Below are 16222 nucleotides of genomic sequence, written 5' to 3'. Positions count from 1 at the left end.
GTTTTATTGCAGCAGGCTCTGCTAAGAGAACTGTCCCCGTTTTTCCTGTAGGCCCCCTTCAGGTACTGGGAGGCTTTTGTATCGTCTCCGCGGAGCGTTTTCCAGGCTGAACAAGGCAAACTCAAGGCTTTTCTCCATGGGAGAGGTGTTCCAGTTCGCTGATCATTTTCATGGCTCTCCGCTAGGCCTTGTCAGGCAGGTTTGGGTCTTGCTTGTGCTAAGAGTTCCAGAGCTGGACATAGTACCCCAGATGGGAGTCTCAACGTGAAAGACAATTAAGTGGATTTTTTTTTATTGTTATTATTAAATAAAATAAAGCACTGCAGCACCACCAAAAACCCTTTCCCACCGTTTTGGAGCAGCAGCCAGTGCCAGGCACAGGGCTCACCCAGAGCAGAGCCCTGATAGCTACCCCAGCACCCAAGGTTCCCTGTGTGCAGTAACCCTCTTTCACCTGTGCTGGCCCATCCCCAACTCACCCTGCTACCTACCCAGAAGGGGAGCCGTGTCTGGGCCAGAACAGGATTGAGGACACCTGTTACAACAAGCACCCTCCAGCAGCCCTCTGCTTCAGCAGCCCCAGGTTCACTGTAGGTGTAGTAGAACCTGGGTGCTTCCCTGGCACCGGTTGAGGAGGAAAACTGTCCAAGCTCCCTGCTGAAGAAGCAGTGTGGTACAGCTCAGCCCTGGCTAGGTGACATTTAAACCACTGAATTTGTGCAGTGTGTCAGAATTAATGCATTTGCAAGAAGAATTCCCTTTTTGTGCAACACCACACAGGGGTCATTGCTGGTTTAAGCTCTGTTTCTACAAGACAATAAAGATGGGTAGCAGCAGAGGTCCTGCAGAGGGGAGGCAAGGTGCCTGCAGCCAAGAGACCTCTCTCCGTTTTGTACTAATCTGCTTTAAAAATCCATCTCCAGCAAACACTGGAATAGGATTCGCTTAATCCAGCCTTTTGTTAGGCAGCCGTGGTCGCTAGGGAAATGAAGCGCTTTGGAGGCAAATACAGAAAGCAGGACAGCCTCTGCAGCCAGCCTTTGCCCTCCCACGCACCCACGCTGAGACACAGCCAGGCTGGTGTGGCCGCGCATCAATTCCTAACCAAACGGCTGCACCCCACAGCCCTTGAGTAATTTCTGGATATTTGTTTTTCTCTCTCACACTCTGTATTTAAGGCATCGCCTCCAATCCTGCCCCGCTGGGAGGCGACTCTCCCGGGGAGGGTTGCTGCAGTGCCATCGCCACCACAACGTAGACACTCCACAATAGCCGTCTGAGAGCAAGCAGCGCGATGTCTCTGGTTCGGCTCCAGCCCTCTGGCTGAAGGGTTACAAACACCCCGCTTTAGGTAACTGCAAACCTGCCTTCCCTGCTCCACAGGCAGCAGGTCTCGACACAGTGACGCTCCAAGCCACCGCTCCAACACACGGGGGCACTGAGGGATCTTCAGAAACAGTTCTGGGAAACCACGTTGGTTTGGTTTGGTTTCAATAAGGAAGCAAGCACAGTCTTTGCCTTGCCTCCCCTAGCCGGGACAAATGAAAAAATGCGAGCTGTCATGGCACACAGGGTGGAAAACGCTGACTGTTAAGTGTGATAGAGCACTGGTGGCTTTAATAGGAGGGGATGGTGGTTGTACGCAGCACCTCTGCCTGTGCAGCAGATCGATTCAGCTAACGTAACCAAAATGACTTAGTTTAATCAATGCTCAGGCCAAGCTCTCGGTTTTCACGTGGACCAGTTGACTTTTTGCACCACCATGGTGCCTGTTGTAAGGGGCACATGATGTTGCCTGACCTTTGCAGGAGTGCTGAGATCTTCCCCTCCAGCCCTCACAGCCCTTGCAGTTGCAGCAACAGCCTCTTGACGGCTAGGATACTGGGGAGATCCAGGATCCCGCTCTGCAATTCAGGAAAATGCAGTCAGGAATGGCCAATTGCACTGCTGTCCAGGGCCTAGAGCTGCATGCAGGCAGACTGTATGTATGACTGCATTCATGAACCGATCAAGTTTCATTTTAAAACCAGTTTGAGCTTCTCCAGGTCCCTAGCTCTCAAGGCTAGGCAGCAGTGGGGCTGCAAGGGAGCACAGCATGCGCAGTGGAGCTACCAGGAAGACAGGCAGAGAAATAGCATCCCTGACATGCCTACCATCACACAACAGCTTCAAAAAACAGCGAGGAGCTCCTTCTGTGTGTGCTTTCTTGCAGTACTGGTGCCCTGTCCAAGGCAGACATACAGAAGCCTTGCCTTCATGCATCATTGGAAGAAAACTAGGCAGATGCAGCAGTTTCCTCCCTCTCGGTGCTATCCTGGTGATTACTCATTCATTATGCCCACTGAGGGCTCCAGTGGCAGCTGGGCTGTCCCCACTGCCTTCTCCTGTTGCCTTTAGTGGTGCCTCTCAGGTTTCACTGCCCTCAGCACCACCTGCTTTTACAGAGGTCAATTCCTGGAAAATAACAGGACAATTGGTATAAAAACACCTGTAATTGAAGATGGCATTAGAGAAGGCTGCTGTAGCAGCCCTGGCTAGAGAGGACAGCAAACTACTCCCCAATTAATGGAGACTTTCTCACTCTGATACTCTGCTCAATCACTGCTAACAGATGACATTAGAGATAAATGGGCAAGGTTTAGGATTTGCAGCATTTCCTTTCCTTCTAGAAAATGGTCTTTTGTGCAAAATGTCATTTGGAGATGACCTGCACAGTTTTCACTTCATAGTTGTGGTTATGAAAAGGCTGCTTGCTGTTGTTCTTAGATATCATTTTACAGCAGCAATCATTTATGGGTTTTCCTTTCAAAGGAACTTCTGTCCCCTACTTAGGAAGTGTTGTGGTTTAACTTCAGCCAGCAACTAAGCACCCAGCATCTGCTCCTTCACTCTTCTTCACTCACAGTGGGAAGAGTAGGAGAATCAGAAAACAACATAAAGCTCATGGGTTGAGATAAGAAAGGTTTTATAACTGAACCAAAATAAAACAGAAGAATAACAACAATAATAAAATACAATAATAATTGTAATGAAAGTAAATATAGATAAATAAAACCCAAGAAAATACAGGTGATGCACAACACAATTGCTCACCACCTGATGACAGATGCCCAAGCAGCAATCCAGCTCTCTCAGCCACCTCACCTCAGTTATATACTGGCCATGATATTTTATAGTATGGAATATTCCTTTGGCTAGTTCAGGTCAGCTGTCCTGGCTGTGCTCTCTCCCAACTTCTTGTGCACTTGCTTGCTGCCAGCACAGGGGAAACTGAAAAATGCTTAGCTTAGAGTAAGTGCTACTTAGCAACAACTAAAAGATCAGTGTCTTGTCAACACTGCTCTTCATCTCACGCTGCAAGGTGTCAGCACTTTGTGAATAACATAGTATTGGTAATAGCTGCCTCCACCCATCCTCTCTATTGTACCATACTGGTTTTAGAGTTCTTATCCCTTTGCTTGCTATCACAAGTCCCCAGCTGTCCATGTGCTATGAGCTAAGCTGCACTTTCACCCTCTCACTCCAGTTTCTTCCTCCCATCTGATTGGTTTCCAGACACATCCCATAGGGCTGGGTGGATTGGCACCACTGTGTCCAGTTCTGGGCCCCTCAATTCAAGAGAGATACTGAAATGTGTCCAGAGAAGGGTGACAAAGCTGGTGAGAGGCCTGGAATACAAGCCCTATGAGAAGAGGCTGAGGGAGCTGGGGTTGTGCAGCCTGGAGAAGAGGAGGCTCAGGGCTGACCTCATTGCTGCCTACAACTACCTGAAGGGAGGCTGTAGCTGGGTGGGGGTTGGTCTCTTCTCCCAAGCAACCAGCAACAGAACAAGGGGGCACAGTCTGAAGTTGTGCCAGGGTGGTATAGGCTGGATGTTAGGAGGAAGTTGTTGGTAGAGAGAGTGATTGGCATTGGAATGGGCTGCCCAGGGAGGTGGTATAATCGGCATCCCTGGAGATGTTGAAGAAAAGCCTGGCTGAGGCACTTAGTGCCATGGTCTAGTTGATTGGACAGGTCTGGGTGCTAGGTTGGACTGGGTGATCTTGGAGGTCTGTTCCAACCTGGTTGATTCTATGATTCTATGATCTAGGCTTGGAAAATAGCTGGTGGCAATTTGCATGAAAAGACCTGCAACAGAAGCATGCAGAAATGCTCAGCAATGTTGCTGTTGAAAACTGCACATTTCTGAAGGCTGATGGAGCATCAGTAGTGTCTGTTGAGGATGTTCCTCACACCATGCCACAATCACTCTTCAGGCTCATGGGGCAGGAACTGCCACACAATAGGTGCCAATGTCCCTCTCGGTCAGTGACCATCCAGGACTAGCCTTGGAGCACATCCGACAGTGCTGAGGGAGGATGTGAGTCTGTGCTGGGTAAAGGACAAATCTTCATTAGCTCCTCCAGCTAGAGCCAAGAGGTTCTGTATGTGCCAGGCAAGAATCATTTCCCATTCTCAACACAGGAGCTCTGGATGTTCTCAGCATAGTTGTATAAACATTATTATGTTTTTCATCCTAATGATTTTTGGCTTTGAAACCTCATGGCAGAGATGTCCATGGACTGAGAGAAGCCAATGATTAAATGTTTCCTGAAAGAGAGTAACTGCAGTACTTTTCAGGCTGGTACTAGCACTACAGTTTCCTCACTTGCATATTTTTCTGGGGTCTTCCTTCATTAAAAAAAAATAAAATCAAGGCATCATTCAAACCATAACACTGAAATCCTAAACATGCCTCTTTTTTTTTGGTCTCTTGAAGCATTTTTCCACTGAGGATTTAAGCTAACCCTCTTTATCCTCAGTTTTGCACCCCTAGAAGTAGCAAACCGGGTTGAGAGTTTCAACTCAGATCCATGGGAGATGAGTGATCGGTGACACAACCCAGGAGTTCCCAGTTTCCTCTGATACGTCCTTTCAAACAGGAGCACTTCTCACTAAGGAGGAGAGCAGCCTGGCCTGGGAAACAGTCTTTTTTTCTATCTGAAACAACCACAGAAAAGTCAACAGCAGAGAGATAACCTGATTTTTATGCAACAAGTAGCAGGCAATGAAAAATCGATGTAATTTTGCAGAGTGTGGTCACAGAAAGACAGAGTAATTGCATGGGGAGTTTACAGACAGTTCCAACTCACAGCCTTCTGCCTTTACACCTCTCTGTGGCTCTAGGTAATAGTACAGGTTAGTGGACAGTCTCTGTGTAGTAGGAGTGGAAAATTACATGTCAACACATCTTTCAGATGGACAGACTGGCTTCCAGCCAAAGCAGGAGCTGTCATGATCTAAAATTTGGCTGCTGAGTTATTGATTGGGTAAAGTCTGGAGAATAGAGAAGAAAGGGGAAATAAACAAACTGTTTTTCACAGAAAACCATATTTTTAAAATATTTAACAGCATAAAATCTATACCAGCAAGAATATTTTGCCAGGTGAGGGAAAAAAAACACAGGCTTCCCAGACCTGCCTTCACCTAGCTTAGTGAAACTCTGCCAAATACTAGGGGTGGCTGTCCCAAATCACTTCACAAAACAAGCCATTGTGCTGTTAATAGAAGCCTGGTTAATCCTACAGATGTAGGTTCTTTGGTTTCATGGGCTATTATCCCTTTTAGATCTTCACCAGCTGCCCACAGGCTAACACTGTCATGAGAGAAGGATCAGACACGCTGGTTCAAAGGCACTGTGGGGCAGGTTAGCCAGTGGTACTGCAAAAGTGCCTCAGAGCTGCCTGATGCTGCTATCCAGAGCAACCCCTCTCCTGGCAGCTCTGAGCACAAATCCTGTTATTTATGCAAATCTCACAGTTTTCTTGGAGCAACTTGAAGATTTTCACCATTACAGCTTTGAATGGTTGTGCTTCCAACCACCCACAGCCACACAGTTTAGAGCAACCTCAGCAGCTCCTCTGAGCCTTGTTGAAGAGCCATGCTTTCCATATACCTTTCTAAGAGATGGATAAAGAGGTATAGCTCCCTGGGCTGTGTGTTAGGGATGTAGCCCCAGGAACAAGAGAGACATCTCCCACTGCTGAGTGTCTTCTGGCTTCTGCACCTCTGAGTCCTCAGCTGGACAACCAGTGAGGCTAGCTCTTCACCGTGCAGTGTGAATGCAGCCCAACTCCCAGCTTAAAAACTGTTACTGTGGGCAAAGAACAAGGCCTCTACTAGTGTCAGCTGGCTTTCCCCCTCTCTTTTCTTCCTGGTTCCTGCTCCAGGAGGTTGGAACACCACTGCTGACAGGTCGGGAGGGTTGTACCAAGGGAACAGATCTGAAGGCTAGCAGTAATAGGATGCTTAGCAAAGCACTTAACCCCCAGCAACAAATTTGCAGGCTACCTACTCAGTCTGAGAAGCATCCAAATTTACAGCCAAGAGAAAGTCAGGAGAGCTTTTCCATCTGCTCTCTTTGTTAATCTTCTGCTTGAGCCACCCCAGTGACCCTGGCTGCTCCCTGTCCTGTATGATCAAAGCAAGTGTAGAGAGGAAATTCGCTCTCTCACAAACATTCTGTCTAAAGCCTCGGTGACCACAGCAGGCAAGTTTTGAAAGACTATTAACAACTTAAAGTAAAAGCAGATGAAATATGCAGAAGAGATACTTCGTCTATTATAAGGGGTCCAACTGCCAACTAAGGTTGCTGTTATGCATTGCTGAGAACACCTGAAGGATAACAATGATACAGAGAATGATGGTAGGGACAAAGACAGCAGAAAACACTTTAAAGGGATAGGCTTTAGATAATAGAAACAGCATTTTAAGCAATCAGAAGACTGAGTATATAAAACCAGACTAATCCATTCCTCTAGAAATGGTCCAAATTAAACAATATTAGAGTTATAATTTTAGGCAAGTTAATATGGGGAGTTGTCTAGGCAGAACACAACACAACAGATTGAGATACACTGGGAAAGGAAATTCTTAGGAGGAGATCATGTGAAATCGATTCCTTGACACTGCCAAGAGGAGGGCCTTTTAGTGCTCACAGGTACCATTTCAGATGGCATGGGGCTTTCTCTTAAGTACCTATGGTTATTCCACCAGGCAGATGCACTCATTTCTGTGCTAAAGAAATGCAACAGGCTGGAAAACATTGGAAACTGATTGGCAATTACATATACCCTACAGATCACGAGCCAGTGGGCAAATAAAGACATTGAGTCGTGCAATAAACAACGCTGGTTCCCACCTCTGCAGCTCCCCATGGGCAGTGTGGGGGACACTGCTCTCAGCTGCACTCCAGAGAGTGGAGTGTGGAGAAGGATGCTGCAGTGAGGCATGGGGAGGGAGGCTATGTGGGAAGCTCCCCAAGAGGTGACTTCCCTGCCCTCGGTGGTACTTGGCAGTGTGCAGGACTCTCAGCCTCTAGACAAGGCAGTGTTGCACTCTGCCCAGGATTCAGTCCCAAATAAAGCCTCTTGCAAAGCCCTCACTCAGCCCTGAACAGAGACAGAGCTCAGCTGCTGAGCTGAGTTTAAATTGCTTCCAAATTTGCAAAGGAGTATGAGGAAGAAACCAGGAAATGGTGGTCAGCACTGCAAAGACAAGCTTGGAAACCATGAGCTACTGCTGATGGATCCCCTTTCCTTTCATGCTGGCAGTGTCTACCCATCTAAGAAGAGCACCAATTTGGAGGATGAGCACTGGGGTCCCATCTTCCCTGTCTGTCACCTTTGCTGCCTCTTTAAGTCAGGGTAGGTGGCACCTCTCAGGGAACCTTCCTATGGGGAATGTGATGGAAGCATGCAGTCCAGGCCTGGGGAACAGCATCCTTATTATGGTCTCAGACACTCTGACTGGCTAGGGACTCCTGGGGGAGGAATGGAGCCCTTTATAAAAGCACCCAGGTCCTCCCACAAAGGAAAAGCTCCTTAGGCTTTAGCAGAGCTAGAATGAGGCTTGCTTGATATGGGAATTTTGTCTGCTCTTTGGAGACCATCCAGGCTTTCTTGGGTTTCACACAGCATGAGGCGGTGGCCTGAGCTGTGCGTGACTTGCTGGATGCCAGCGGAGAAAGCCCTTTTTCAAGCAGCGTGTGGCTCCTGTCAGCGTCTTTCTGCAGAGGAAACATGCTGGCAATCCCTGCCATAGGCACCCTGTCTTGCTCGCTGCATCCAGCCAGCGCTTGCCTCAAAAGGCTGCAAAGCAGTTTCACTATGTCAGCCTCCATCTTTTTGCACTCCTCAATGGCAGGACCTGCAGCAGCTCTGCTTTGTTTTTCCCTCTTCTAAATCTAAGTGCTCATTCCTGTGCTAGAGTGCTCACCTCATCCCATCTGCATCCTAAGCAGCCTTATTGGTCCCAGGAGCCGTGCATGAGAACCCTCATGCTCCACAGCGCCAGCTGGAGCTGGACAGTATGCCTGTCACCCACCATTTCTCTCCTGCCTTACTGTTGGCGGGGAGGCAGCAGCACTGGCAGAGCTGACCCCAGCTGCCCTGATGGGGCTGGAGAAGATGTCAGGTCAGAGGTGTGTCATGTGTGAGTTGAGGTGACTGCTGAGCCCAGATCCAGACTTAGCTATTTCCTAGGGTGCGTGCGTGGTGGATACTTGGAGGAATGCATGTGCCAGACACCTGCTGGGATGTCCACCCTAAAAGAAGCACCACCACCCCACATGGCCAACACAAACAAGTGGCAGAAAGGATGGCACTCTTCTAACAAGCGTTCTTTGCCCTTTCTTTGGCAGAAGTATAAACTCATTAGCTGCTGCCTACGTGTCTAGGCAGCCACCACCGCAGCAGCAGCACAGCGGAGAGCAGCACAAACGTGCTGGCAATCACGCTGCAGTTCCCCGTTTAGAACAGGGCAGTCAGGTGCAAATGCAGCCCCCATGAATTAGCCCTTTGAAGGGGAGCTAGCCTGCCTAGCCACTGGTTTCAAAAAAGTAAAAGGGCCTTGGCCAAAATGTCACCATATTAAAAGCATTTTCTCAGGTCTCCCGGAGAAGTGTTTGGATAGAAATGCAATGAAAGCATGACAAACCTTTAAATGGACATCAAAAGTGCCATCACCAGAGTGACATCTATTTTTATTCCTTTGGAGCCCACAAATTGTGCTAGTTTGAAGCTAGCTAGAATGTTTTGCTGAGAAGAATTAGACTACAGGTTGTGAAAAGGAACCAATGGTGATGTCTACTTCACTTGTGGGTTTGCTGAGATGTATAAGAACAACATAAATATAGATAAGGGAGTCTCTCTCTGGGCTTTGGGCTGAACTTCTCCCTCTAACCTAACCTGCTGTCTGCCTGACTAATCTATCTGCTTCCTAACCCCCCTGGCCAACCCTCTAAACTACCTTGAGCGTAAGGCAGATCTGGGTTAAGGTAGAAGGGTAGGGAGAAGGTGGAAGGGTGGTTGGGAGCTCCCTCTGGGCACTCTGGTTTCTGGGAGGGCTGTTGTGTTTCTGTATTACTTCTTAACTTGTATATTTCTGTATATGTTGTAAATACCTGCTTGTATATTGTGCTAAGCTGTAAATATAGCTTCATTCTTCCAATCTCCAGATTGACTGAGTCTAGTCTGGGTAATTTTCTTAAGTGTGGGGAGGCAGATAACACCCAAGCCATCACACAAATGTGCAAACCCCACGTGTGAAGGTTTGGAGACCAAATCTCACCAGCTAGCCAGAGGCACACCATCAGCCATTTTGCTACCAGACTGAGAAACACCAGTGTCATCAGAGTCCATTTAGCCTCCATCAGGCAAGCAGATTAAAGTCTTACTATGCCACTTCCTTTGGCTTGATAGCAAGCCCAGCTAGCAGCATGAGCACACACATACATGCCAAGCACTGCCAACCAGAACACCAGTTTGCAGTTTTCACTTTGGAAGGGGCCACGCTGGGTCCAGGTCTCTAACCTTGGTGTCCTACCTAGCCCTGCCTGTGAGAGGAAGGTGGCAGTGATGCTGCCACAAGGCAAGTGAAAGCAAGACTAGGTGCTCTGGGAAGGCTGAGGCCCACACCAGCAACCCATTGATAGGTGCTATCAGCAGGCCATGCCGCAGCAGAGGCTCAGCCCATCTGTCAGCACTGCTGCAAAGCTTCAGGGCTGGACGCCAGCCACCCAGGCCTCTGCTCCAGCATTGCCCCGCACCTCACCGCTCCTTGTGCCTGGGCATTAGGCAACATGCACCTGCCCACCCAGGCCTCCTCCATTTCTGTGATTAAACCATCAGCCTGCTTTGGTGGGGATGGGTTATCTGCAGCCCCTACATGCCATCCATCACTTGGTAGAGTCTTCTACACAGCAAAGTTGGCTGTTCAGTAAAACACAGCACCAATTCCAAACACAGAAGAGCAAACACTACAGCCACTTCCCTGCATCCCTCCAGACTAACATTTGAATGCTTTTGTCTCCAGATACCTGTTTCTGCTCGCTACTGCTCTCCATTCTAAAACATTCCAGCAAAGCAAACTCCTTACAAGGACAGTCACCAAAAGTCCAGGCACTCTCTGACTGCAGCTATGGGTTCTGTTCTGTCCTCACTTAAAGGATACATCAAGTCTGCCCACAAAATGGCTTGGTGCTAGGATTTTAGTTCTCAGAGCCCAGCAGTAACAGCCTCAGCTTGAAACACTGCTGCCCTCCAGATAGCAGAAGTTATCTTGAGAATGGTTTTGACAAATGGATGCCCTTGAAAAGAACCTGTGCACCACTTGTGAGCAGCTCCACTAGAGAGTGCTGACATCTGTGTATGTTGTTTAGAATTAATTATCTACTCCACATGAGGAACCTGCTGGCTCTGGAGAGTGCTGTTCTGCTGACGTTCATCTCCCCAGACTGCTGGTGTGAATCCAGCCCGAGCTGCCCACAAACCAGACCTCTGCCTGCACAACTCATGATGGTTCCCTGAGCCCCATGCAACACGAAGAGGGGAAGAGAGGTGACCCGCACTGCCTGCTGCAGAATGGTGTCCAGAAACACTGCTGTGTCAGCCAGGCTGCGGGGGGAGAATTACATTCTATCTCCCCTCTGAGGGAGGCCATGGGCACTGCGGGGGGCTGGGTTTGGAGCCGCAAAGGGGCTGGCTTTGCAGCTTGCTGGACAGTGCCTCAGCTGTGCCACTTGGCTGACACCCTGGCAAGAAAGAAATTACTGTTGCTGCACCCACTGCCTGTCCAGGCTGAGAGGTGATGAACAACGTGACCAAATTCAGGGGATACAGAACTAAAAGAACCGTGCTGAGCCAAGCTCCCTGGAGAAGCTCAGTGACAGGTGTGTGCTTGCTGAGAGGAAACAGGAGCGTTACCCACAAGCAACCTTCAGCTGTGCATTTTGCTAGCAACGGCTGATGAGGTGGGTGGCTTTACTCCTGAGAGAGAAGACTTAAAGTTTGGTAGTCCAACATCTGCATGGGCATCCCTGCCATTCTCATGCTCCTGTTTCTCCACCCATACAAGGATTAAGAAGCATCTTCATCTGGCTGTGAAATACTAACTCATTTGTAGTTGTATAAGTCTGAACAGCCTTACACAGCTGCTTCAGTACCCTGTACCCACGGGGCTCAGACCCACTGCCTGTGCCAATGCCTCTGCAAAGGAGGGTGCTCAGCAAAGCTGAATGACTGCTACAGCAGCCTGGTCTTCCTAAACTGGGCAGAAAAGAAACTGCCTTCCTATGAAGCCCTTCAGAGTCTAACAATATCCACCAGAAAGTGGTTAGCTCCAGGATGTGCTGGAGTGTGTCCAGGGAAGGGCCACTGGGATGATCAGAGGGCTGGAGCACCTCTCCTAATGAGGACAGGCTGAAAGAGCTGGGACTGTTCAGTCTGGACAAGAGGAGGCTCCCAGGTGACCTTATTGTGGCCTTCCAGTATCTGAAGGGGGCCTACAAAAAAGTTGGGGAGGGACTTTTTAGGCTATCAGAGGGGAATGGAGGACAGGACTAGGGGGAATGGAGCAAAGCTGGAGGTGGGTAGGTTCAGACTGGATGTGAGGAGGAAGTTGTTCATCATGAGAGTGGTGAGAGCCTGGAATGGGTTGCCCAGGGAGGTGGTTGAGGCTCCATCCCTGTGGGTGTTTAAGGCCAGGCTGGATGAGGCTGTGGGCAGCCTGCTCTAGGGTAGGGTGTCCCTGCCCATGGCAGCAGGGTTGGAGTTAGATGATCCTTGTGGTCCCTTCCAACCCTGACTGATTCTATGATTCTAGGAGGCACATCACAAGAAGCAAACAAGACTAAAACCAGTACCTTCAGACACTAAAGTCTCAGAAACAGGCAGCCCTGCAGCCCCACCAATCTGTTTTCCAAGGAAGATTATAAACATATTGGAATTGCCTATCTCGATATTCAGAATTTTTCTGCCACCCCCTAAGACTCCAAAAAGACAGAGAAGTAGATCTCCTGCAGAAATTGCCCTCCATCCCTTAACTAGCAAACCTCTCCATGGAGAGGAGCAAGGCCACACAAACACAAGATTCTCCCTGAACCTTTCTCAGGGCACAGTGCCTAAGTAGAAAGTATAAAGTATAGAAATCAATAAGAAATTAGCTTTTATAAGATGTGGTAGCCAAAACAAGGTCCTGCAGAGGAACAGAGGGACACCATCCCTAGCTACTTCAGCGTCACCAGATAATTAAACAGAAGGGCCTCATTAGATCTGGTTTCTTGAAGAGGCCTTTTGATTATGTATTTTTTTGCACAGTAATTCTAGATGTTTTGCCTGTCCCACTGAGTCCAAATACTGATGTCCCTTTGGGGAACTTTGTTCACATCCATGTTTGCTACCAAATTCTGGTTTATTAAAGATCTTTGGGGCTCCAGACTACTCCTGAAGCAAAATGACTGCCCCATCCTTCCTCTTGCAAAGGCAGACATGACCCTCCGGCCACAAAGTACTTCTGAAGATGAGAGTATATATGCATCCCATATTCAGCCCAGTCATTTGCAGATGACCATCATGGAAAAATGTCTGCCAAGGCAAAATGCAATCATGCACCCTTCAAAAACTCTTTTTATGTCTTTGCCCCTCTTCATCTGTTGCCTGTGGAGAGGAGATGAGCAAAGCAAATCAGAACTCTTCCTTCTGCATTTAGTAGTACCGCTGCTGAGCTCACTGTTACCACTTCCACCGTGTAGCCATGCATCTTTGCCTTTTCACCCCTGTACTCCACCTGCTTGGTGAAATGTGCACTACTTTGTACCAGTCACAGACATGGTCATTCAAAGAAAACACCAAACAAGGCTCCTTGCATGACCTAGTCTGTTGCAGGGAGCAATACAGAGAATGCCAGAAACCCTGTGCCAAAGTTGGATATGGACACAGTGTCCAGGAGGGCTTCTGCAGTGCATCATTTGGTAACATGCTCTTTTTCCAGGTTCCAGCTGAAGTCCTGAGGAGGAGAAATCTCTAGAGATGTGTCAACTCCCTCTCTTGAACACTTAAGTCCTGTCAACGCTGAGGCACCCCATAGCTAGCAGCAGCCTGTGAGCAGCGACCCAGAAAGGTCTCCTGCAGGTGGCGAGACCCTAGGCAGATGCCAGCATGGACTCCCACTGAGACTCTGCTCTTCTCCACAAGCAGGGACCAGCTCCCGTAGCTTTACACGCTCCCTCCAGGCACTGTGCATGGGGAGTGAACAACTGACTTAAGTGGGCTTGCTTTTCTGGGATAAATTTACCATACTCCTCCACAGGTCCTAAAACACAGCCAAGGTCTCAGATCAGGTGAAATTTTGCTCTGCTCCTCTTTCCTCACCTTGTGCCTGGCAGACTGAAGCTGATGGTCCCTGTCTCCCTGGCTTGATCAGGGTGAAAAAGCCAAACAGCACATTAGCTCTGCTCTTCAGAAAGCAGCGAGCATGCAGAGATTTACCATGCCCTTTCCAACTTCCCTTACTCCTCTCAATTATTCCCTGCATCCCATAATATGCCACCAGAATCCCTTTGGCAGTTTGGAGGACTTATTTAGCAAGTCAGATATAGTAAGGCACGACTTTATAAATAGAGAGGGGCATGGCTGGGGACTGTGCAACGTGATTCACAAGTCAAACTGCCAGTGAAGAACTCAGCAGACATTCGCTATAAGTATGCATTTAGCAATACCCACCCCTGCTCATGGTTACACTCACCATATAAAAGCCCCACTCCCATGTGACATCACTGTGTTTACAGCAATTTCTCCAAATCCATTCAGAAGCCACTTACTCTCCCACTGCTCAGGGAAACCACAGCTGGAAAGCAAAATACTTCCTCGATGCTTGAGCCTGCCCTCGCTTCCAGCTCTGCAGCTCATCAGTCTTTCCCGGTCCAAAGCCAATGGGATGACAGTTATGTCATACAACATTTTCTCCCATTTTCACTCGTGTACCTTATTTGTCTAAGGTGCTACTCCTACAGAATCCCTGTGGTCTGGATTTGGATCTTGCTACTTTACAGCTGTTTGATATACCCTCACTTGCTCAGCCAGTCCTTAACTCAGACTGATTCTCCCATAAAAAGTGGGGGGGAAATAGATACGACTTAGCAGCCAGAAAAATCACTACAGAACTGGCACAGGTTAAGCGCGTAAGTCTTACATATTTCATGCCCTCAAGTCATTCCAGGATCTGAGCTTAGAGCAATAACATTAATTACTCCTTCTTCCTCCCTTCTGCTTTCTCCTGAGATTGCTTTTCTTAGAATCATAGAATCAACCAGGTTGGAAGAGACCTCCAAGATCATCCAGTCCAACCTAGCACCCAGCCCTATCCAGTCAACTAGATTGTGCCTCATCCAGGCTTTTCTTTAACACCTCCTGTGGCTTTGTTTCTTAATCCAGGACTTGATCATGCAAACACTTAAAACAATAACCAAATCCATTGTCTTCTCAGCAGCTTCAGTGAGGATTACTGGCATGAATCAACTCCAGCATGTTTGCAAATCATTAAATCAAAGCTTGGTCTAACCCAGCAGAGGGTATCTGAGACTGAATAAATAGGCTGAAACTTTGCTGCAGTGCTGGGATAGCTCAAATCTGACCTGCACAAGTAATAAAAGTTAACCCTGAGTGTTATGTCAGTACAAGATCCCTGAGAGCCTTCTCCATCATTCTTGTGCTGCAGATCATCCCAGATGCCTTTTCCTTACGTGGCCATGCCTTTCTGTCCACTGCTCCCAGTATTTGTCCTGTCCTTGCCCAGACCACCCCCTCCCTGCCCAGACATGAGTCCTCCTCGTGCCGTCTGCTGACCTTGCAATATTTTCCATGTGATTATTCGCTCTCCTCCTTTTATTTTTAAACAATGATGCACATTCAGCAGGTGTGCTCCCTGGGCTGCCTGCAGTCCTGCTGCAGCCTTTGCTCTGGGGAGCTGCCACTGATAAAGCAAGCAAGCACCTCCAGTTTGGGCAGAGCTACACCTGGTTTCTGGATACCAGTCAAGATGTGCCAGGAGTTACATCAGTTGCTTCTCCACACAGGAACGTGTCCACCAGGTGGTAAGAAAAAAATAAAGCAAGATGTTAGCCGAAGGTAAGCACCTCAGGGATTAAATAACACTCTTTAACACAGACTTTGGATGTCAGCACTGAGTCTCACTTGATGCCATATAAGCAGGTCAGTCTTCATCATTAACCTGTCTGGCAATTAACCCCTCACATGAACAGTGGGAATTGTAGCTCCTTGACCATACTGTCTCAGCCAAGATGGGTTGGCTCCAGTGGACTAGCAAAAAGGAAGGAAAAACAAAAGGAAGAAAGAGTAAATCTCAGAATAGTAAGTAATAGATCAAAATGAATTGCCATGTTTTTCCTAAAACATTTATCCCAAGAGAAAGTTCTCCCTGACAGACCACTTTGAATACTGTAATCCTCCTAAACCTGCCAGGTTTATTAGGATTTAAGAAGAATCTTATCCTACGGGACAAGCATGGAGGCATAGTGGCTAGAGCAAGGACAGAAACTGATGGTGGTTTGTCTTGCTGGTGCGAACAGCTCAGGAGGAAAAGGATAGTCTGGGCTGTGAGCAAGGCAATGGACTTCCTGGAGGTACAGGTGGAGATCCCTGGCACTACAAGTGGCTACTGCAGCCTCGGGCTTGTGGTCGTGCTTGGGAAATGTTCAGATTTGAAGACTTTCTCTGGTATTTGTGCCAGGAAAGTGGGCTGCATGATTTTCAGGGCTAAATTTAGGACCTCGAGTATTTCACATTCTCCAAACACCTTCTATGACAACATCTCAACTCCCCTTCACAAACATTAGCTAGTCCTCGTTATCTTCCTCTGAGACATAAGACAGAAACACCACTTTGCT

This window comes from Pogoniulus pusillus, chromosome 18, assembly GCF_015220805.1.
Source record: "Pogoniulus pusillus isolate bPogPus1 chromosome 18, bPogPus1.pri, whole genome shotgun sequence".
Classification (NCBI taxonomy): domain Eukaryota; kingdom Metazoa; phylum Chordata; class Aves; order Piciformes; family Lybiidae; genus Pogoniulus; species Pogoniulus pusillus.
This window is presented reverse-complemented; position numbering follows the sequence as displayed.